The sequence below is a fragment of the Elaeis guineensis genome, chromosome 12, assembly GCF_000442705.2.
Source record: "Elaeis guineensis isolate ETL-2024a chromosome 12, EG11, whole genome shotgun sequence".
Classification (NCBI taxonomy): domain Eukaryota; kingdom Viridiplantae; phylum Streptophyta; class Magnoliopsida; order Arecales; family Arecaceae; genus Elaeis; species Elaeis guineensis.
In genome coordinates this window covers 22,846,452-22,870,657 of record NC_026004.2, presented here as the reverse complement: position 1 = coordinate 22,870,657, position 24,206 = coordinate 22,846,452, and the positions used below count along the sequence as shown (strand labels likewise).

Sequence of the window (24,206 nt, the reverse complement as noted above, 5' to 3'; positions counted from 1 at the left end):
ACAACCAACCCATATGGCACACAACGATCCATGCTCGATAAACGTTGTCGTCCTTAGTAACAACGTATCATTTGGTCGCGAACAGGTTTAAGGACTAAGCGACAAATCCTCCTTTGTCGAGTCTAAATAGTCCTAAGGACTTCACCACAACACAGGAGTTCATTAGAAGATGAAACATTTGTGATGAAAAAATATCAAAATAACTTTTATTTATTTATAATTCATGTACTAATACAAAAGGAGCACAACCATCAACAGGCTGACGATTGGTTTTGGGACACTATTCCCAACACCATATATGCTGCATTCTCCTTGCATAAATTTTTTTTTTCAAATCAAGTTTGCTAGGCCACTCATAGACTCCCTCGAATCTCCCTAAAAGAAATGTATCAACATCACTATATTGCCATAATAGGTTGATTACATTATGTAAGTTAATTAGTTATGGAAGCTGTCAATTTTTGAGAGTCTAAACTTTTTGATGGAGACTCATCAGACTCAAATTTCTGTGTAAAAGTCTCTTTTACTATCGGGGCATACTTAATTAGCAGCTTCAAGACTGTGACTTTTGTGAGTTACAAAAAAGATTGTGAACACACTATTATTCTTTGTCCCATTATTGTAAGCTGCTGAGATAAATTCACTGAAATATGCTATATAGACCCTGTGCACTGTCAACCTTAGTGCACATGTTATCTAAAGCCCAAGTAGAGAGGGGTGCAAGTCAGCTTGGCCTATATGCCTTGGCTCATTTGGAAAGCTCGAAATGAGCATATTTTCTTATCTTTCACTATCTTGCCCACTGAAGTGGCTAGACAAGCTTTTTTATTTATAATAGACTCTAGTACTGTCCATCTAAATTTAGTTTGTAATTCTCCATCAAGGCATGGGGATGCTCCAAGTTTGTCAATTCATTCCCCCCTACTACACCATAGTTACATGGCATTCCCTCCTTTTGGAGTCTTTAAAATCAATTTTGATGCAATGGTCCAGGACAATAAGGTGGCTATTGGCTTTCTAATTCAGGATTATATAGAAAATATGCTGATTGTAGGAGGCAAATTACTACTCACAATCTTCTGTTTGCTATGCTGAAGTTATAACCACATGCCTTAGGGTTTCCTATATTGTATTCAATTTTAAGCATCCAAAATATCTGCCAGGAAAGGGACTCAGTTTTAGTTGTCAAATGTATTAATTCCTATCATTGTGAGTACTATGACTCACCTATATTTCGAGACATTCTTGCCCAGAAGGCTAATTGCCTTTCATTTCAAGCATCTCGTGCATTTAGGGAGGCCAATTAAGATGTTGACTTCCTAATCAATGAGGCATTAAAGGGTGGCTTCACCTTGTATCCAAATAACCAATTTCCTTTCATCTTAGTATCATTTTACTGGCTGACATCATTTGAATAGCTTTTACTCACCAATGCTAATCACTAAGTCAAGGTCTATTATGGTGGTGGCTGTCATGTTGTAATGCCTATCTCTTATCCTTTATAATTTTAGCTTACTGCAATCCAGATCAAAGCATCTTTATTTGAAGTTATATCTAAAACTGACTTTAAGGTACTGGTACTCTTAGTCTACATTGATGATGTTATTCTCTCAGTATTTTTCGATCCTATTGATGGTGCCTAACAAGTCTCTTGCTCATACTTCAATGAAATCTTTTTTTTTAATTAATATTTTATTGGTTGCATCTTCTATTAATCTCTAATTCCAATACTTTCAAGGTTCCATAGTTACAACATAATCGAACTACCTTCTTACTAATGGAATGCTACATATGCACAGGTTTCGTTTGGTAATACAATGCAATTAATAGTATCTATAGAATTTCTTCTTACATATTGAACTACTTTGTTTTTAATCTTCTAATGCTGGAAAATCAAATGGCTATTCAACTGAAGAATCGACTCTACTGGAGTCAAGATAATACTTGTAAGATGTACAGAATCATCAGCCTTCACCCTCAATTTATGAAGTTAGCCGCATAACTTGTTTAGCAGTGGATAATACTCCAAGTGCATTGGTCTTTCACTAAAGTTCCACCACAATACTCACATTATTGATATCTTATTGAAGTTAGCAAAATCTTGGTGTTCTATGCTAATCATTTGAGTGGTTACTGCTATTTGGAATATATACATGAAAATGAGAGACTAACTTTTGCTAGAGTATTTTTTCATGCTCTGCATTGACCATCTCTCCTTTGGAGGAACTATACACTACTTATCTACAAATTTCTATTTATGTGCTCTTTTATTTTCCAAAGCTACAATTTATAAGCCACTATACAAGAAGACTCTTCAACTTTTATGGTGCTTCTCACAATATTACTTATGTGCACATGCCTAATCTATTAGATCATCTCCTTCAATTATGCAACATAGCTTCAATATAGTTGTGAAGCCCAATCCAACTGGGCTTGGTTAATTTGGATTGAAGTCAGCAAGGCTTGCCGGCTTCATCATAAAATTTTTAAAAAAATAGATTGAAATAAGATAATATAATCCTTTGTCTGATCTCTTACCATAGGAGAGGATAAAGCCACATGAATAGTCAAACATGTATTGCAAGTTGGTGAGAAACAATCGAAAGCCATTTGGGGTGGTTATGTCGGTGAAGGCCAATCTTATCCATCATTGAATCGAGTTTATCCCTTCCAATCTCGTTTCTTTTTAAACCCCACTTTCTCGATTGAATCCACTACCGAAGCTTCCACCACCTCCTTTCTTCTTCCTCATCTCCAACAGCCAGTACTCTACCTTGCTAAGTGCTTCATCCTCCTAAATCCCATTTCTCCTCTTCAAAAACCATCGATCTTCCTACTTTTTAATCTCCTGTTCTGAGATTGATCGGTCTCCTTTCCACCAGAATCAACCACCGTCAGTTGTGACCTACCGCCACTACCACAGCCGATGAGTCTCCCCCATTATTTTCTCTTTAGCCATGGATGCCATCACCTAGCGGCATGGGGCAACACCCTTTTCCTCCTCTTCTTTGAGCTTCTCACTGCACGACCAACTGCCACCAAGCCACAGTCGCTCTAGCCACACCGCCATCGCCAACCACCCTGGCTGCACATGTGCTGGATCCCATCCCCCTTCCCCTTCTCTCCATGCTTCCTAATCACCACAACACCCTAGTTTTTGCCACAACAAAAGAGAGGAAGAGAAAAAGAAAAAAGAGAGGAAGAGAAAGAGAGAGAAACAAAGGAAGAGAAAGAAAGAAAGCAAGAGAGAGAAAAAAAAAATGAAAAGGGAAATCCAACTCTATGAACCCATCTTTTTGATTAGACTCTAATTAAATTGGATCTAGACTGATTCTTTACTAGTTGACCTGATCTACATAGATCATGCCTAATTGCTACCTAGATTGGGCCCATAACCAAGCCTAAATCAAGGCCAAACCAAAAATTTTCCTTTTTATCCTAATTTTTCTCAAATTGAAGGCTAACGACAGTGTTAAATTATTTTACTAGAGTCTTCAACATTAAAGGAGCATCAAATCATGTAATGAAGCCATGAGTCGGAGATCATTTTTGGATCCAATCAACCATAAGTTTTATTATCTTTGAGATTTTTATTAATGCATTTGATGTATCTCCAAATTAAAATTTATGCAAAAATTATGAAAATATTTAGAAATATGAAAGTTTGGAAAAAGTATGTATTTTATGCATGCTATGAAATTCATAAATTTATGGATCAAGCATAGTGTCATCTTGGGATAATTGCAAAATTTTAAATAAGATGATTCCTTTATTTTAATGTTCAATGGTATTACAATTGTACGAAATTTTGAAAGTAAATTATTTTCTAGTTTTCAAAAATAAAATATGAAAATTTATGAAAAATATTATAAAAATAAGTATGTTGGTTATTATAGAAATTATGAAAAAAAATCTTTAGTTAAACTATGATATGGGTCTAGCCAACAAAACGGATTATTGGCCACTTAGCAAAAATTAGTTTTTTCTGGGTATAACCAGTTGTGGTTGATCGCTAGCAGAGTTAGTCCTTTTGAACCTAACTAATTAGAGTGAATTGTTGGCACACATTGATACATCGCATATATATTTTTAGGACTATCTCTTTACTTTATCACCGAACTAATCATAGCCATGTAAATCAAAACTAGTTTCTTTTTGGGCCTAGCCTATAGGACTGATCACTGGTACCCACTGATAGATCGTATGCTTTATATTCAAAGACTTATCTCTTCTGGATCTTGTCATGGGACTGATCATAACCATAGTCATCAAAAATTAAAAGAGGATTTCGCATTTTATTATTATATATGGCATGCTTTAGAAAAAAAAATTATATTGGTACATGTATCTTATTATTGTTAAATTGCTATATTTAGAAAAAAAAATTAATTATGTCGATCTCTCGGAGATATCGATAACTTTTTGAGCCAGTAAAACTCACTTCTTCTTTTCTATTTTTTTTAGATCTGATAGAGCATATGAGGCTTGGATTGGAACAATAAGAAGCTCAAGAATTAGAAGACTTACGATTGATATTTCTTTGGAAAAATTGATTAGATTTATTCTTCATTATTAAGTACTTGTGGATTATTATTTTGGATTAATGCACTAGAATATTCTACCACTGCCTAAGTTAGAATGATGTATATGTATGGAGGAAAAAGTAGACTTTACATATTCTCTAGAATATTGCTCTAGGGAGTGTGCGGCATATCACATGGTCAACTTGGATGTCAAGTTCAGAGCATGACAACTACTAGCTATTACACCAAACTCCAAAGTTGAATATGCTGTCAGCTCTTCAATTCAATGTCAACTTCAGAGTTTCATCTACGCATGCTCAACTACTCAGCCCATTATGCCTCAGATGCCTTCTACTGTTTATTTTTCCTTTGAGTAATTCTTTGTGCACCGCACGTGGTGCAGCAAAAATACACTACTCTACTTTATTGGATCATATAGTCACCGCTTTTCAATGCATATCTGATGCCTGCAGTTTCACTTTTTCATTGAAAATTTTGATTGACGAAAATGTCCCTCTATTTTTGAAAAATTATGATATCCTGCAATCAAATTATGATTTTCTGCAGAATATGAAATCATAATTTTCTTTCAGAAGTCATAAAGAGGAAATGATATTTTCATCATTGAAAATTTATAAAAATTTTAAATGATAAAAATATCCCTCCCTTCCTTATGACATCCCATGGCCAAATTATAACTAGCCGTTATGCGAAAAGTCATAATTTGACTGCAGGATATCATAATATGGCTATAGAATATCATAATTTTTTAAAAAGAGGAGAGATATTTTTGTCATTCAAAATTTTAAATAAAAAAGTGGAACTGCATGCATTAAATATGCATTGAAAAATGGTGGTTACGTGACCTAATCAGGTGGGACGGTGTATTTTTACTACATCACATGCGGTGCACAAAGACTTTCTCTTTTTCCTTCATCCTGTTTTACTCTAGCTTTAGTGAGATTCTGTAAATATAGGAGGCTTGTTTCTCTATTTTGTATCCGGACCTTCTGTCCTAGCTTTCGGCTTGGTGCTTTACTATTTCTGTTTCATGTATATTATGTTCACTGGTCATGCTAATATAGCTATTGCACCTCTTTATCCAAAAAAAAAAAAAAAAGCAGGTATCAATTTAAAAGATAAAACTTAAGAATCCATATGCTAAGAAACTAAAAGGGATAGCTAGTAACTTTTTACATCGCCACCAAAAATGTCTGTCATCACTAAAAACTTCACCAACAGGTACATTTGAAAGTTCCATGGTTAGAGGCTCCACCAAATAGTCACTTCACTGATCTTTGTATTAGGGATGCAATCAAATCTAACCAAGTCTATTAACTAGAGGCTCATACTCAACCCAGTTCAAAGTATCCGGGTTCAAAACTTAGCTTGAAATTGATTAAGCCTCAATATCCAAGCATATATTAGACTTAATAAAAAAAATTAAAAAAAAAAATTCGAGATCAACTCGATTCAACTCAAATATCAATCAAGCCATACTCAAATTTCAATTCAAACTTTGATCATAATTAAAAAATAGTAAAAAAATAGTATTATATTATATTTTAAATATTTAATTAATAATATTATAAATAAAAATATAATATTATTAAAAAATATATATTGGATTAAACTTACAAGCTTTCAAATCGAATATTTTGTTATTTAAATTGAGCTCGAGCAACTTGCAAGCCACTGGGTTCATTTACCCCCTCATTCTACGTGCTTAACAGAGCAATGCATATTCATAATGTGGTGTGGCATGTTCCAAAGATACATGGGAAATTTCCCTTGATGCAGTACACTTTTAGGAGCCGCTAATATTTAGCACAAGATGGAATTTAAAAAAGTAGCACATGGCATCATAGTACTTATGAAGGATAAGAAACGCGATATCATATGCTAGTTGGTAGGACACATAATTGTAGATCGAGTTCCAATAGTATGTATAGCAAGGTGAAGATGTAATGCTTGAGACTCTACAATTGCAAATAATTGACCATCTAGAGTTACATTTACTGTAGTAGCAAGTGCATTGGAGGGCTTTTAGAAGAGTAGAGCTATATATATATATATATATATATATGCTGAGACAAGCGGCTGTGAGCAGTGAGACAAGCGGCTGTGAGCAATGCTTAGGTTCGTAGCATGTTAAAAGTTGAGGTAATTGACATTCCATACGAAAGGATGATGTTTTATAGATGAGACTGCAGCCTTGTGCATTTAACTCCGCATGTCCCCATAATTCCAATTATCAACCTCTTCGTATTTGTTGCTTAGCATCTGGATGAAGTTCCTTGAACCAAGGCTGGGGCGGCTCCCGGCTCCTCGGCCACTTTGAATCTTTTGCTTTCTAATTCTCTGGATTGTATTCATGCAAAGATTATTTGAATGGACCATCTTACAAAAAAATAAAAATAAAAAAAATAAAAAAATAAACGAAGCCTTGATATTATCTGCTTTCAATGGCCCACTTTTTCCATTGCAACCTCGGAGATGAGAGAATAGAACAAAGCGGCAATCACATTGCCGACGTCACGAGAGTTTGAAAATCTGGCATTAGTGCAAAGCGTGGAGGATGATGGAAGCTTTCTGGTGCCCTCTAATATCATTGTTGTATATATCCAATAGAAATTGTTCATCGAAAGCACAAACAAACTTAGATTAATACTTGTGATTATATAATCTATAGGCTCTACCCGATTTCTTTAGTATATTATGCTCCTCAAACTTATTTTTTTCTTCCAGTATAAGTACCTTTCAAGAGTTTGGTGGAATAATTTACGAAACAGGAATATGCCTTGCTGCCTTAGAGCCTCGCACAATGAAAATTTTGACATAGACTATATATGCCTCATAAGCATGACATGGGCCATGTAAGTGACCAAGTTAAATCATGCAATGCCACTAATTTAAAACCTTATTCTAGTTCTCGCAACTTATGAGAGGGGGTTAGCAACAAAAGCATGGAATGCCTATGTCACATTAGATCTCCACTAGTGCTTCATCTGTCATTAAGGATTAGCTTGATTGCTTGACCTAAGTTTTAAAAATGTAAAATAGGCTGGGATGGATCGACTGACCTAATTATATGTCTGACCTAACATCGGATATTTAATTTAAGCTCGATCTGGATTTATGTGAGACATGGTGGAAAAATAAAATAGGGTGAGCTCCTTTGGCGAAATAGACTGAACCAATGCCTGTAAAATTTGGTCAGCTGACGAAGTGGACGTGACCTTACTCTCATCTGCATTCAAACCCAGGGAGAAAAAAAAAAAAAAAAAGGAAGTGCAAGCAGCAAACATATCACAAAACAAAGAAAAGGCTCGTTTAGAAACTCCAGACAAGCTAAGTTCATCTTGTAAGAGGTTGCAAAGTCATGCACAACGGGCAACACCTACCGAGGACATTGGAATCCTCTCTGGACATGGTTTATTTTAGGTGATCATGCAAATCCTGGATTTTTTTTTAATTTCTTTTTCTTTAAAGCATCGTTTAGCATCTATATTCTATAGATTATGTACCAACCACCATATGCCGGCAGAAAAATTGACACAAGGTAGACCTAAATAACCATCTTGCTTCTCACTCTCAAATAAGCATGTATCTTGGAATTCATACAGGCTAGCTATGTGAGTCTGGTAAGATCTCAAACACAAATGTAAAGGCATGCTATTGATTAAGGAACTAAAGGCTTCAGTGGACCTTTTTTTTTTTTCTTACAGAATTTGGAGCTGCCCATTCTAAAATTGTTTCTGAATATTTATAAATATAGATTTAGTCCAGCTTATAATTTTATGGTTTTGCTTGTCATACTAGCCTAATCTATGAATCCCATAAGAGTTTTCTATCCAATCATTTAAACATACCCTAAGTATAGTGTACTCTTCCAAATACTAAATAAAATAGTCATTAAAGTCTCTGGTAAACAACCTAACTCTAATATATGATGCACTAAACGTGGTTTGTTGCCTTTTTTTTACAGGTATTTGTAAAGATATGCATGACAATGAATCAAGAAAACTTTATTTCTGCTACAAGGGATCTCAATAGCATCCAACTATATATGGAGAGTTCTTTATCGAGAAAAAAAAAAATTATAGGGAGAGTTTGATGGTTCAATTTTCTGTGATTTTTTCTCTTAGGACAATCCATGAACCATAGAGATGCCATAGATCGAACATGAATATCGAAGCATGACATAAAAATATTCCTCTTTTGTAACTTAATCTAAAAAAATTATTGGTTAGAACTATTCTGCCACATATTTTTTGAATCATCTAATAAAAATCTATTATATCATTTATTATTAAAAATATATATTATTATTCAAATTTGATTGAAAATTTTAAATAAAAAAATTACCGTTAATTATTGTTGATCAGCTAATAATTTTGGCTGTTTTGAATGAAAAAAAATTCATCAGTGTCTTATGAGATCGTTCAAGCAACGGCTCTGATTTCTCTAGACCATGAGACACGTGGCGGCTAATTGTGTTGGAACTTACCGACACGTGGCGCTCCCAGAAGCCGAATCTGGCGTTCGAATGCGGAGTCCACGTGCCAAGTCACGGAGGCCGTGCCCGATAGCCGTCCGGGTCATCGTGACGGCCAAATTGGAAGCACGTCGTGTCTTCATCCTTTATCAGTTTCCAAATTTTCTCATAAAATTGCTTCGCGGCCCAATCATACTGTCAAAAACATCTTCACCAATACGTGTCACATGGACACTATAGCATGGAGTGCACTTTTGGTGCAAGAGTTGAGCGCTGTAGCATTGCTCTTTTCTTTTTTTTTTTTTTATATTCTGCGCCCTCCATCGAGTCCCGCGACCCACTTCTAATAATCCAACGGCCAAGATCGGTTTTCGTCGGAGGCTTAACACCCGTCCTGCCTCTCTATAACTAAGCTACGCTCTCCCCTGGCTCCTCCACCACCGAAGAGCTCATTTCTCCATCGCAGAAGCCGAGAGAGCGAGAGATAGAAAGCGATGGCAACGATCAAGTGTATCAAAGCGCGGCACATCTTCGACAGTCGTGGAAACCTCACTGTCGAGGTGATTTTTCCACATGATTCCATCTTTTTGTGCTGTTTGTTCTGTTCGCTGTGGTTGATAGATCGCCAAGTCGCTTTATTCGCTATACTTCCGACATTTCTTATCGTGCACCTTGGTTTGCAAGTCAAGGGTTGTTTTTTTCCCTTTCCTTTTTTTTGGCATTTTTGGTTCTATGATTGATTGTAGCAAAAAAATTGATTTTTTTTGGGTTTGAGTATGTCTGGTTTTCCCCTGATATGATTGCAATTTCGCCCCTAGCTGTTTTAGGCTACTTGATGTTTAGAACCATGAATCATCTGCGACCATTTTGATAAAAAAATCTTCCTTTTTTTTTTTTACCCAGGTGGATTGTTGTCTCAATGATGGCACCTTTGCCAGGGCTGCTGTCCCCAGTGGCGCCTCAACAGGTATTGGAACATGATTTCCTCATGTACCTCTGATAATTATGGGTTTATATTATTATAGACCGATATAATGGTTACAATGGACCATTGAGAAAAGGAAGGAAAAAAAAAAAAGAAGAGAGCAAATAATTAAATATTCTAGATTTAAAGTTCTGTATCGTGACAGTAACATGTTTATGTAGATGCATGACCAGTAATAGTATGAGGGCATGTAATGGCGTGACGCAGCTTATAATGCACATATAGATAGGCGAATATCAAATCTTTCAAATGGCTGCTGCAAAGACTATAATTTGTGAATAAATAATCAACTTCTCAAGTTTTTGTCCCACATATGTAATTTGATTAATAAAAATGCTACCATTTATTGGAGACAATTATCTTTTTTCACAAAAAGAATTGATGTTATTTGGAAAAAACTCTTTTTTTTGGGCTTGTGTCATAAGCTGAAGGCTAAATTCTGGACCTTACTATGGTTGAAATCTAAAGGTGGGACTCTAGATGGTGAAGTGGGCAATAACCCAGTGGTCAAACCCCTCCTCCAAAGGGTGTGGCTTCCAGATTCAAAACTTTGGCAAAGGTAAAACTATAGAGTGGGTTTTTCCTTACCATCGCTTGCTCTCTCTTATATATATATATATATATATAAAGAAAGAAAAGAAAAGAAAAGAAGCAGGATTTTGTGTACTTTCTTCAGTTAAAACATGAGGTTGGTATTTCTGTGCCGTTTCTCAGAAAATTCTGTGGAAAAATAAAATACCACCGCTCAGTTGCCTCTTCTACTCTTTGGTGCTGCCAAACAGTGTATCTGAGGACATTTTAAGAAGTAAATCAATATCATGATTTTTCCTGCAAGCTATTTGTTAAATCAAAAGGGGAAAAAATTGCTTGGACAGAGGCTCTATTTCATGCTTACGTATTTGTGCCACTAGCTTGATACCAAAAATCATAGTTAGCATTTTGTTTCTCAGAGTGCACAAAAGCAAGCATGCCCTGTACTGATTTCTAAAGCAAGTGATCAAATGACTTATCATCATCATCATCATCATCATCATTATCTTATCTACGTGAGACAAATTTAATGCACTTGGAAGCAAGGCCTTATAAACTACAAATACACTTTCAAAATGCAAATCAGAGGTATTATTTAGTAATATGACAATAAGTAACAGCTTTTATATTGGTACACTTTGTGAAATTGTTGGTATTATTGTCATAAATATGAAGAAATTACAATTTATATACTTTTCTTCAATTAGCAGCATATTGTTCATCTAGTTGTTAGATGGACATTGTTTGCATGAATTGAATTCTAACATCTAGTTGTATCATGTTGTTTATTAAGGTATATACGAAGCTCTGGAATTGAGAGATGGAGGATCAGACTATCTTGGGAAAGGTGTCCTTAAGGTTAGTAGCGCACTCTTTTTTGGACAAATAGATTGTTATTACAATTGTCTGGGCCTTACTGGATTTGTCTCTTCATTTTCCCTCAATAAATGATGCCTGCATTCCCGTTTTTTCTTTTTGCCCGTAGTGAGATTGTCACGCCCCCGACCCGAGATTTTGAATCGAGGGTCGCGGCAACCGCCGCATACTTATGAAGAACTCTCTCCATAAGCATGCAAGGCATCTCATCACGATATCAATGCATCACAGCGGAATAAATTCAAATAATTATTATTCAACTGTAATTCAAATAATTAAATCAAATGTCTTACATCCAATAAAATTTTTGCTAACAATAAAACAATAGATCTAAATTCAATGAAGTTGACAATGCTAATCTCGCTTCTAAAAGCTCTGTCCCAATATTTCGTCCCACGCTCGAAATTAATTATCTGAATCTGAAAAATAGAAAGAAAGGTAATGAGCTAGACAGCCCAGTAAGTAACAAATATCTCAACTAGATATTTCAGATATTATATAATTTTCAAGAATAATGCTGCAAATAAACATAAGAGTATATTTCATGCTGATTTAATACAAACCAAATATTTTCAAATATTCACATATAATATAATCATAAATCCGATTCGATTCAAAACACTCGTAACTCAACAGCCTTGACTATGACCAACGTTTAACCCCCATTGGCGGGGTCCACAGAATGCCAGCGCACAACCCCCACTGGCAGGGTCCACAAATACCAGCGCACAACCCCCACTGGCAGGGTCCACAAACACCAGCGCACAACCCCCACTGGCAGGGTCCACTGAGTACCAACGTATAATCCCCATTGGCGGGGCCCACTGAAACATAGTCAGGCTGAGAGCATAAATTCGATCTGTATCAAAACACTTTGTATCATAATATATCATAAATATTTCACTGAACATGTGCATAAATCGACGTACCATAATATTTCAGAAGCACTTTTCTTACAAAACATAATTTCATAAATCATGCATAATTTCAGAGAATAATTATTTATTTTCAGAATAAATATGGAATATCTTGAGAAGATGATTCATTACTTACCTTTCACGGAGCACTGAATGAACAGAATCGACTAACTTCTAGGAGATTCTTCCGTGCCTATTATCCAAAATTATATTTTTACATTAATTTTAATTCAAAATTAAATCTAACAAATCCCAAAATCAAAATCTCGCTTAAAATCAGACTCGTCTCTAAACTCGATCAGAATCATCAGATGAAGCCTTCCACTTCGTTAATCCTAGAGGAATAACTTTAGAGAGAGAGAAATCCATCAAGAGAGAGAAATATCCTAGAGAGAGAAAATTCTAGAGAGAGAAAGTAGAGAGAGAAAGTCCAATTTCAGAGAGAGAAAGTCAGGATTCAGACTGAAAGAAGAGAGAGAAACTCTCTCTCTCATCAATTTCAAATTTTATTTATTTATTTATTTATTTATTTACTTATATATATATATAAATATATATATATATTTTTTTTATTTTATTATTATTATTTTTTTCTTTTCTTTTCTTTTCTTTTTCTTCTTTTCTTTTTCTTCTTTTTCTTCTTTTTCTTTCCTTTTCTTTTTCTCTTTTTCCTTCTTTCTCTTTTCTTTTTCTTCTTTTTTTTCTTCTTCTTCTTTCTTTCTTTTTTTTTTTTTTCTTGGTTCTTCCCGTGCCGGAACAGGAGATGGTGTGGCCCATCCTTGGCCGGGCCGTTTAGGCCACGACTGCTGTGGCGGAGGCCGGCGGCCGATGGGGGCCACTCCCCCGGTCACGGAAGAGCGTGGCCGGCGATCGATTCCGATCGCCGGCGCCGGAAAATCCAAAGAAAAAAACTCAAAAAACAGGATCTCTTTCCCGATCGGAAATCGGTGACTCTCGTCGCCGGCAGCCGCGCACAGGAGCATGGGAGGAAAGAGAAGGAGGGAAAGAAGAAGGAGACTCACCTCAGCCTCCGGAGACCTCGTCGGCGGCAATCACGGCGAGAAATCAAACGGTGTCCGCGGCCTTCGATCGAGAAAAACGGAGAGAAAGAGAGAGGGAGGAGGCCGATGTTGGATCTCAAGGGAGAGGGGGTATTCTTATAGGGGATCCTAGGACTCCGAGGGGTCCTAGGAGTCCTGATTTTCCCCGGATTTCGTCGGAGAAGAAGACTCCTATAGGGAGTCTTCTTCCCGGTTTTGCATCCTCTGTTTTTTTTTTTTTTTTGGGCTAGGTCTGCTGGGATTCCTACATGGGCCTCGGGCTAAGTTGGGCTGATTTTGGGCTATAACATTCTTCACCCCTAAAAAGAAATTTCGTCCTCGAAATTTTTCATACATGTCATCATTGTATTGGAAGCCTGTGGATTCTGTTGAGTAAGCGCATAAACTCTTCCCTGGGTTTTAGAAATCTGTCCGCCACCCTTATGTTGTCCTTCATGAGTTCTTTGGCCAACTTGATTTTCAGTATTTAGCGGGCAGCTAGCAATTTTATGATCCATCTGATCACATTTGAAATAAGCACCTGTATTCCAATAGCAATCCTTGTCTGCATGATTTTTGCCACATCTGAAGCACGGCTCACCATCAATCTGTTGAGTCTTATTGTCTACTGTTCCCTTAGCTGATCTTTTGATGTTTTTATTATTCTGTCCTTGTGTATCATTGGATCGTGCTCTCTTTCTTTGCTTTCTTTCCCTTTCCATGCGTTCTTTATTGACTTCTCTTTCAATTATCAGTGCTTTGTTTACCACATCTGCATAAGTTGTCAATTCATATGGAACCACTTGTTTTCGAATTTCAGTTCTCAGTCCCATCTCAAATTTGTGAACACGTTCTTGCTCACCATCCACTAATCTCGGAGCAAATTTTGCTAACTCTGTAAATTTTGCTTCATATTCAGTCACACTTATACCCTTTTGCTTCAAATAAATAAACTCTTGCTCTTTCTGGATCCTTATACTTCGAGGAAAATACTGATCATAGAATGCAATTCGAAATCTTTCCCAGGTAAGTATTTTGCCGTCTTGTTCATGCTTGCGCTGTAGTCGCTGACACCAGTTGTATGCTTCTCCTTGTAGTAAATAAGCTGCATATCGAATCTTTTCTTCATCAAGACACTCTTGGACAGCGAAAGCCTTCTCCATCTCCATTATCCAGTTGTCAGCCTCCAAAGGTTCAGTAGTCCCCTTGAAAGCTGGAGGAGCAAGCTTTTTAAATTCTGAGATGTTCCGTTGTACTGGTTGCTCTCCATGTTGTGGTGGTGGATGCTGATGTTGTTGTGTATCTCGTTGTATCTGCTGTTGTTCAAACATTTACTGCTATATTTGTTGTTGCGCTTGTACCATCCTGATTAGGGTCTGCATTAACTGAGCCATATCTGGTTCTTGACGTGCTCTCGAAGCACTCCCATTAGGATCTACGACTCCCTCCTCCTGAGGGGTGCCACTGGTCAGATGGGGAGTGCTACCATCCTGTGGTTGTGATGTCTCTCTTGCAATTCCTTGAGTAATTCTTGTCATTCTACGGGGAGGCATGATAACCTTGTAGTAGTAAAACCTTATTAGATTCATTTATCTATTTGTTATGATGGGTTTATTATGATACTCATATTCTAACGTCCCAATATTCCTAATGTTTACCCACCTACACTCATACTATGTCAAATTCTATGTGTCATAATTTATCCACTTATGCTCTGATACCATATTAATTGTCACGCCCCCGATCCGAGATTTTGAATCCAGGGTCGCGGCAACCGCCGCATACTTATGAAGAACTCTCTCCATAAGCATGCAAGGCATCTCATCACGATATCAATGCATCACAGCGGAATAAATTCAAATAATTATTATTCAACTGTAATTCAAATAATTAAATCAAATGTCTTACATCCAATAAAATTTTTGCTAACAATAAAACAATAGATCTAAGTTCAATGAAGTTGACAATGCTAATCTCGCTTCTAAAAGCTCTGTCCCAATATTTCGTCCCACGCTCGAAATTAATTATCTGAATCTGAAAAATAGAAAGAAAGGTAATGAGCTAGACAGCCCAGTAAGTAACAAATATCTCAACTAGATATTTCAGATATTATATAATTTTCAAGAATAATGCTGCAAATAAACATAAGAGTATATTTCATGCTGATTTAATACAAATCAAATATTTTCAAATATTCACATATAATATAATCATAAATCCGATTCGATTCAAAACACTCGTAACTCAACAGCCTTGACTATGACCAACGTTTAACCCCCATTGGCGGGGTCCACAGAATGCCAGCGCACAACCCCCACTGGCAGGGTCCACAAATACCAGCGCACAACCCCCACTGGCAGGGTCCACAAACACCAGCGCACAACCCCCACTGGCAGGGTCCACTGAGTACCAATGTATAATCCCCATTGGTGGGGTCCACTGAAATATAGTTAGGCTGAGAGTATAAATCCGATCTGTATCAAAACACTTTGTATCATAATATATCATAATCTTTCACTAAACATGTGCATAAATCGATATACCATAACATTTTAAAAGCACTTTTCTTTCAAAACATAATTTCATAAATCATGCATAATTTCAGAGAATAATTATTTATTTTCAGAATAAATATGGAATATCTCGAGAAGATGATTCATTACTTACCTTTCACGGAGCACTGAATGAACATAATCGACTAACTTCTAGGAGATTCTTCCGTGCCTATTATCCAAAATTATATTTTTACATTAATTTTAATTCAAAATTAAATCTAACAAATCCCAAAATCAAAATTTCGCTTAAAATCAGACTCGTCTCTAAACTCGATCAAAATCATCAGATGAAGCCTTCCACTTCGCTAATCCTAGAGGAATAACTTTAGAGAGAGAGAAATCCATCAAGAGAGAGAAATATCCTAGAGAGAGAAAATTCTAGAGAGAGAAAGTAGAGAGAGAAAGTCCAATTTCAGAGAGAGAAAGTCAGGGTTCAGACTGAAAGAAGAGAGAGAAGAGAGAGAAACTCTCTCTCTCATCAATTTCAAATTTTATTTATTTATTTATTTATTTACTTTTATATATATATAAATATATATATATATATATTTTATTTTATTATTATTATTTTTTTCTTTTCTTTTCTTTTTCTTCTTTTTCTTTCCTTTTCTTTTTCTCTTTTTCCTTCTTTCTCTTTTCTCTTTTCTTTTTCTTCTTTTTCTTTTTCTTCTTTTTTTTCTTCTTCTTCTTTCTTTCTTTTTTTTTTTCTTGGTTCTTCCCTTGCCGGAACAGGGGATGGTGTGGCCCATCCTTGGCCGGGCCGTTCAGGCCACGACCGCCGTGGCGGAGGCCGGCGGCCGATGGGGGCCACTCCCCCGATCACGGAAGAGCGTGGCCGGCGATCGATTCCGATCGCCGGCGTCGGAAAATCCAAAGAAAAAAACTCAAAAAACAGGATCTCTTTCCCGATCGGAAATCGGCGACTCTCGTCGCCGGCAGCCGCGCACAGGAGCATGGGAGGAAAGAGAAGAAGGAGGGAAAGAAGAAGGAGACTCACCTCAGCCTCCGGAGACCTTGTCGGCGGCAATCACGGCGAGAAATCAAACGGTGTCCGCGGCCTTCGATCGAGAAAAACGGAGAGAAAGAGAGAGGGAGGAGGCCGATGTTGGGTCTCAAGGGAGAGGGGGTATTCTTATAGGGGATCCTAGGACTCCGAGGGGTCCTAGGAGTCCTGATTTTGCCTGGATTTCGCCGGAGAAGAAGACTCCTATAGGGAGTCTTCTTCCCGGTTTTGCATCCTCTGTTTTTTTTTTTTTTTTTTTTGGGCTAGGTCTGCTGGGATTCCTACATGGGCCTCGGGCTAAGTTGGGCTGATTTTGGGCTATAACAGAGATTCTTAAGGACTATGTCAGACCTTGGTAGGTTAATCTACTGGACTGCCTAACTGCAACTTGATCTTTATGGCTCAAAAATGTTGCAAAATGCGTATAAGAATCTCATCAATCAATTAAATAAGTGGAAAAATTGAATTTATTGACTAGAACAAATGCAGTTGCGGAATATAGCTAGAATATGATTGTCCTCATTGTTAGTAGTAAGTAGTAAGTATTATATGTCTGTAGTTGTTGCCAATATGGAAATGCAGAGTGAAGAGACATGTGAATAGGGGAGGGAAATGAGTGATGTAAAATGTTTGCTGATGAGAAATGGCATTAAGTGACATGTGGGCAACCCTTGGAAATCTGTGAGTGACATGTAAAACATTTCAGAGACTGAAACTTTGGGAAACCATTGAGAGACTGGTGATCAATGATTTCTTTTTTCTTCTGGCAATATTCAATTCTGGTTGATCTTCATCTGATTTCTCTTCTGGCATCTGTGGAGATTTTCCTATTCTTCATAGGCTGGGTCTCATCCTCCTGCACAGGTTACAGGGAACACGGTTCTACCATGATTTGCTGGTCATTTAAACTGCCTGCATTCTTTTACTAATACCTATGAATTCTGCCAATATTGGCATATCTTTAAGATATTCTCTGAGCAATTTTGAAAATTTCCCTGTTTCCATGCCATATAGATTATGTATTCCCCTAGATGGGCTCTGGCAAACAGGTTCTCAAACCATGATTCCTGATCATTTAAATTGCCAATAGTCTTAGCAGATACCTACTTTCATTAGTAGTTCTGTCTGAATCTGTTCCTGATGAAAAATTTTAGAATAAGCAGAAATGTAAGATGAACTTTCACTTTAAAGCCTAAACTTCATTTTCAGAATGAGGAATTGATAATACCTTGGTGGATATGAGATATATTTGACGAATGATTTCACAATTTACCTTGACATGACAATGAAGTGTTCTGCAATGGCTGTAAATGTGAATGGTAATAACAGTCAAATAATGTGTTGCCAGCTGTTTTCATGGAGGTGCTGGTCTACACTGATAATTATCCACGTACATTCTTCTTTGGCTGTCACTTGAACATGTTGACGTGTTCAAAATGTTGTTATCTTTTGAAAGTTTAGTTTTTCTCCTTGGGAAAGACTTGGTCAAGTTTCTGAATATGAGTTCAGGTACATTGCTGACAAGTGACAACTCTACTGCACATTCATCTGCATATATCTTCTTATTACATATCATTGCTATTAGTGTTATAATTTTAAGTAAGCACTGACAGAAACAATTGGTTGATGAGTGCATAACAAATTTGTTTTCTGATTTCATGATTCCATCTAAGTGGTCCTCTGCTATTTATTTTGTGCAAATAGATTTCATATAGTGCTCCTGAAGCTTCTTTCCTCTTATCATTATCATTTATGACCCTGATTTATCCTTTTTGATTCTACATCTTGTTTTTTGGAATTTTAAAAGCACCCTTTATTTATATTAAGATCTTCAAAGTACCTTTATTTATATTAAGATCTTCAAACGTAGCAGCATTGAAGGCATGTCTTCTTTTTCTTATATTATAGTTGTTTTTCTTGTTCAAATACTTAACTGTGATGATTTAGCTGATTGTATGTTTTGGTTCTTTTGGCTTTTAGGCTGTTGCAAATGTGAATACTACCATAGCACCAGCTTTAATTGGCAAGGTATGTACTACATGTTCTTGTTTTTCCTTTTTCAATTGGGGGCTTGCATTGTGCCCATCAGACTGTGTTGTAGAATGTGTCATACAAAAAACTCATTTGCAAATGTATCTTCCATTACAGGACCCCACACAGCAGGCTGAGATTGATAATTTTATGGTGCAACAGCTTGATGGAACCTCTAATGAGTGGGGATGGTGCAAGCAGAAGGTGTGACAGAGACTAAGGCTCCATTTTTAGGCTTGAAAATGATGATTGTGTATCATGTTGACTTGCGCTTTGTTATATTTGTTAAGTTGATCCTATTCTGGTTAAATAATTCCAGCTTGGTGCGAATGCTATACTGGCTGTATCACTTGCTGTATGCAAAGCGGGAGCTAGGGTAAAGAAGATCCCTCTTTATCAGGTCCGTGAAGCCAACACTTCAATTATGCACTGCATATCTGCTGATGCTCTTTTTAATTGATAAGACTATTGTTTTTGATCATGCAGCATATTGCCAACTTTGCTGGAAACAAGAACTTAGTTTTGCCCGTACCTGCATTCAATGTTATGAATGGAGGATCACATGCAGGAAATAAGCTTGCTATGCAGGTAATGTTTTATCCAGCTATCTGTTATGAAATAAGCATACCTCATGGCTATCTTTTATGCATATTTGAGTTATTTGTACAGGAGTTCATGATCCTTCCTGTTGGGGCTTCTTCATTCAAAGAAGCCATGAAGATGGGTGTAGAAGTATATCACCATTTGAAGGTAAAAAGGTTGATCTAGTTTGTTATAGTCTTTTTTCCTTAAAATGTTATATATTTATCTCTTCATCTTGCAGGCTGTAATTAAGAAAAAGTACGGGCAGGATGCTACCAATGTTGGGGATGAAGGTGGCTTTGCTCCAAACATTCAGGTAGCTGCATCTGTTATCAGCGTTCTTTCCTTAAATAATTATCATGGGCTAACTAAGCGGATTAGCTTGATGTATATGCAATTCTGACTTACCCCATAAAGATATTTCTAAATTTTTTTAGGCGTATTGTTGCTATTATTTTGAGGAATAATGAATTGCTAACAATTTAAAATTCTGGGTAATTTGGAGCAACATATTTTGGTTGGTGCTGCAATTCATTATCTTTTCAAAAAATTTTCAAAGGCTCAAATATAATGGACCCTATTTTCTCACAGATTTAATGTACTTCGTCCTTTTCTTTGTTGGCTTACACCTTTTTGCTTGGTGCAATATATCAACAGTTTTCAGAGCAGACAGGGAAAGAGATCTGGAAGTTAAATTGATTTCAATAATCTGCTTTCTTGCTGTATTTCGTGATTTTAATAATCTGCTTTCTTGCTGTATTTCGTTTGCATTTTGAAGAGTACTCTTCTGATTTTTCTATAGCTTGTGAGTTTCTGTTCCTGCACCAACTTTAGTTTTTTGTCTGTTCTAAGCTGAATTTTAGTGAACGTCAGCTGATCTGGAAGTAGCTTAAGCATGTTATGCCTTTATCTGAAGATTCTGAACTATTCACACAAATGATTTGAGTTCTTTGGTTGACTTCATTATACGAACTCTTGTGGGATAAGAGATGTTGAGTAATGTGATTCCAATTCCATTCCTTGTGAAACTACAGGAAAACAAAGAGGGCCTTGAACTGCTGAAGACAGCTATAGCAAAAGCTGGGTACACCGGCAAATTATGCGACTTTCTCTCACATTTAAACTGGATCTCTGCCTTTCCCTGAAAACCCAGTTGAAGCAAGGCTTGAAATGATTTTTGTGCCTGGGTATGATGACAGTTTGTGAGTGGGATGGACGTAGCTGCTTCAGAGTTTTATAATGACAAGGACAAGACATATGATCTTAATTTCAAAGAGGAGGTTGGTTCCTTGTCATTTCTTCTACAATGTATATTTCTATAGTTGATCCAGGATGGCATCCAGGGAGGCTTTGTCATTTCTTCTACAATATATATTCTATAAGTTGATGCAGGATGGCAGCCAGGGAGGTTTTCCTCCCTCCCCACACTAAAAAAAAAAAAAAGAGATGCATGATGGCTACCTAAAGCATGTTTTGTGCTCTCTGTTTGTGTTTCCTCTATATATATGTATGTGTGCATGTATTTCGTTCATAATTTCTTTCCTTTTTGTTTGGGCCCCTGTGACCATTAAACTTGCTATTCCTAGAGCATTATTTAGAAAATTAAATAAGGTGGTTTTCTTGCTGCAGAATAATGATGGTTCACAGAAAATATCAGGAGATAGTTTGAAAAAATCTTTACAAGTCCTTTGTATCTGAGTACCCTATTGTATCTATAGAAGACCCATTTGATCAAGATGATTGGATCCACTATGCTAAGTTGACTGAGGAGATAGGGCAGCAGGTGCAAATTGTTGGAGATGATCTTCTTGTCACAAACCACACGGTAAATACCAATCTGTTAGATAATTGGACCACTCGAAGAATTTCTCTGGTCATAATGCTTATCTTCTTTCTTTTGGTTGACTTCTGCAGCGGGTTGCCAAGGCAATAAATGAAAAGATATGCAATGCCCTTCTTTTGAAGGTAAAATATTTGCTTTACTTTGTAGTGATAGGATATTACCTTTTGCACTCATATGCGGTCAAACTTGTTTGGGAAACAATTCTCTTTGCTACAAGTGTTTCTGTAAACCGAATTTATTTTCCTTCTGAAATTTATATTTTTGGATGTTGAACCATGAAATTTTTCATGGTGATTATTCTTCCAGTATTTCATATGACAAAAATCTGAATTACATCCTCAATATGGTGTAGGTAAATCAAATAGGTTCTGTGACAGAGAGTATTGAAGCTATGAAAATGTCGAAATGCGCTGGCTGGGGTGTAACGTCAAGCCACCGGAGGTAAAACGTATTGTGCTTATTATTTTTGATAATTTTGTAGCATTAATACTAGCCTCCTTCTCTGTTTTCAGTGGCGAAACTGAGGATACCTTCATTGCGGACCTCTCAGTGGGTTTGGCAACGGTAAGTTCCTATTTCTTTTTCTAATTAGCCATACATGCACATTTCTAAAGTTACATCTTTTATTGCTATTAAAATCTTGTAAGAACACTGCTGAGTGGATACCCCACGTTGCAAGGAACTTAACCGGGAACTGATTTTCATGGGTAACAGGGCCAGATTAAGACTGGAGCTCCATGCCGTTCAGAACGCCTAGCCAAGTATAACCAGGCAAGTTTCTCACGGCACAGGATCATGACATCAATTTTTGTTATGTCGGGTTTTTGTCCTTCTGTTTTAAACATGTGCAAAGTGATTTATGCTTCCATATTTTTATGCATGCCTGGTGAGAGGTAATTTCTACATTTCATCAAAGAAAGAAATGGCAAATGCTCGTTCCTCTAATGGTGATGAAGTTTCTGTCTGAACTATCTTTCCTGTGATACTGTTAATTTGCAATTGGAATGAGTAATTCCATAGTGAATACAACAGACTGTTAGGTTAACAAAAAGTGAAAAGCTTGTTTTGTGAAATTAAATTCTCTTTCACAAAAGGTTTTCTTGCCATGTTACAGCTTATAGCAGTGGTCGCATAATTATTATTTAATACAGACTGATGTACCATGACATGTTCCATGATGAAGGCCATTAACCCATAGTGACAGGCAATTGTACTGTTTAACTCTGATAACAATGGGAACCAATGCACTGTACCAAAAAAAAAACAATGGGAACCAATGCAGAATGTGTGGCAATAATGGTTTGTTTAAGCAGGTTTGAACTGAAACATCTTTTTGTTTTGTTGGATGCAGCTGCTTAGGATTGAGGAAGAGCTTGGTGCTGCAGCAGTGTATGCAGGAGAAAAGTTCAGGGCACCTGTAGAGCCTTACTAGCTAAGTGCTAGCAAATGAGCCGCTCTACTAAGAAGCATTACTGTTGTGGCCTTCTCTTTGTTGAAATCAAGTGTTTTGCTTTGTGTTCAAACAGAGATTATAATAAATGATAATTTTGCCTTAATTGTAGTGTAACCTGCTAGACAGGCTCTGTGGAATGTTGTGCGTCTACTGCATCCCTTTCGTTCGGATTTCAGTTTTCCATCAGGTTGCATCAATGGTTATATAATGATGAGTAAATTAAAACCTCTTGTTTTATGTTGAGCGGTAACTGTGGATTCATGATGCTCTTTTGTTCATACTACCATTAGATCCTAAGGGAAATTCTTTGCGCACCGCAGGCGGTGTAGAAAATCCGATGCAGAGTGCATCATCCAATCCGATTGATCCACGTAGCCACTACTTTTCAATATATATTTAATATTTATAATTTTTTTATTTAATATCTCTTCTCTTTAAAAAAAAATTATGATATCCTACAACATCTTACATAAAATTATGATTTTTTGCATACAAAATGTTATAAAATGGGAGAAGACATTATGACGTTCTAACATATATGATATTATATGTCAAATTATGACTTCTTGTATCCAGAATATCATAATATGGTCCAATATGTTACAAAATGGAGGAACATTTTATCCAATCACATTCTAATGCGCATTTAATATTTGTAGTTCTATTTTTTTTTTTTTTTTTGAAAATTTTGAATGATAAAAATGCTTTCTCCCGAAAAAAAATTATAATATTCTATGTCAAATTATGACTTTTTGTATGTAGAATATCATAATATAAATATAAATGTTATAATTTTTTTTAAAAAGTGAGAATATTTTTGTTATTTAAAATTTTAATTGAAAAAATAAAACTGTAAGTATTAAATATAAAAGTGATGGTTACGAAAAATAATGAGATAAAATGATGTGCTCCACATCAAATTTTCTATATCATCCGTGATGCACAAAGAATTTCTCGTATGCTAAAGGCCAACATAGTTTTAATTGGCAACTGAGTTTTAATTGGCAACTGAGTGTTCTGTTAGCCTAAAATTTCTTTCTTTTATGGTTATAGTGATATTGGTTTTGGTGTCATAGATCCTCTGCACTACAGGTAATTTTTTCTTGTTTGATCTGTTAGATGTTATCCATTATTTTCTGATCAGTGGGGGTTAATATTGCTGTCTCTGCAACTCTAATGAATGGAGAGGATAGGAACATTCTCCAAATGGGTGATTAGAATGGAATGCTTTGTTCTGTTGTTTGGGATGGAGGGATAGCGTTTTTGGGCTGAGAGTGTGGCCAGAGTTTCATAATGCAGAAGTTCTGGAAACTACACACATTGAAGTACACGTAGATTAAGAGACACGTCTTCAGAATAAAAAAGACGT

The 24,206-nt window shown here is 36.4% G+C and overlaps 1 pseudogene; it reads left to right on the top strand.

Annotated features, from left to right (window-relative positions):
• The first annotated feature begins 9,369 nt into the window (after positions 1 to 9,369).
• LOC105054790 (enolase-like) lies at positions 9,370 to 22,940 on the top strand (annotated as a pseudogene).
• Positions 22,941 to 24,206: the final 1,266 nt, after the last annotated feature.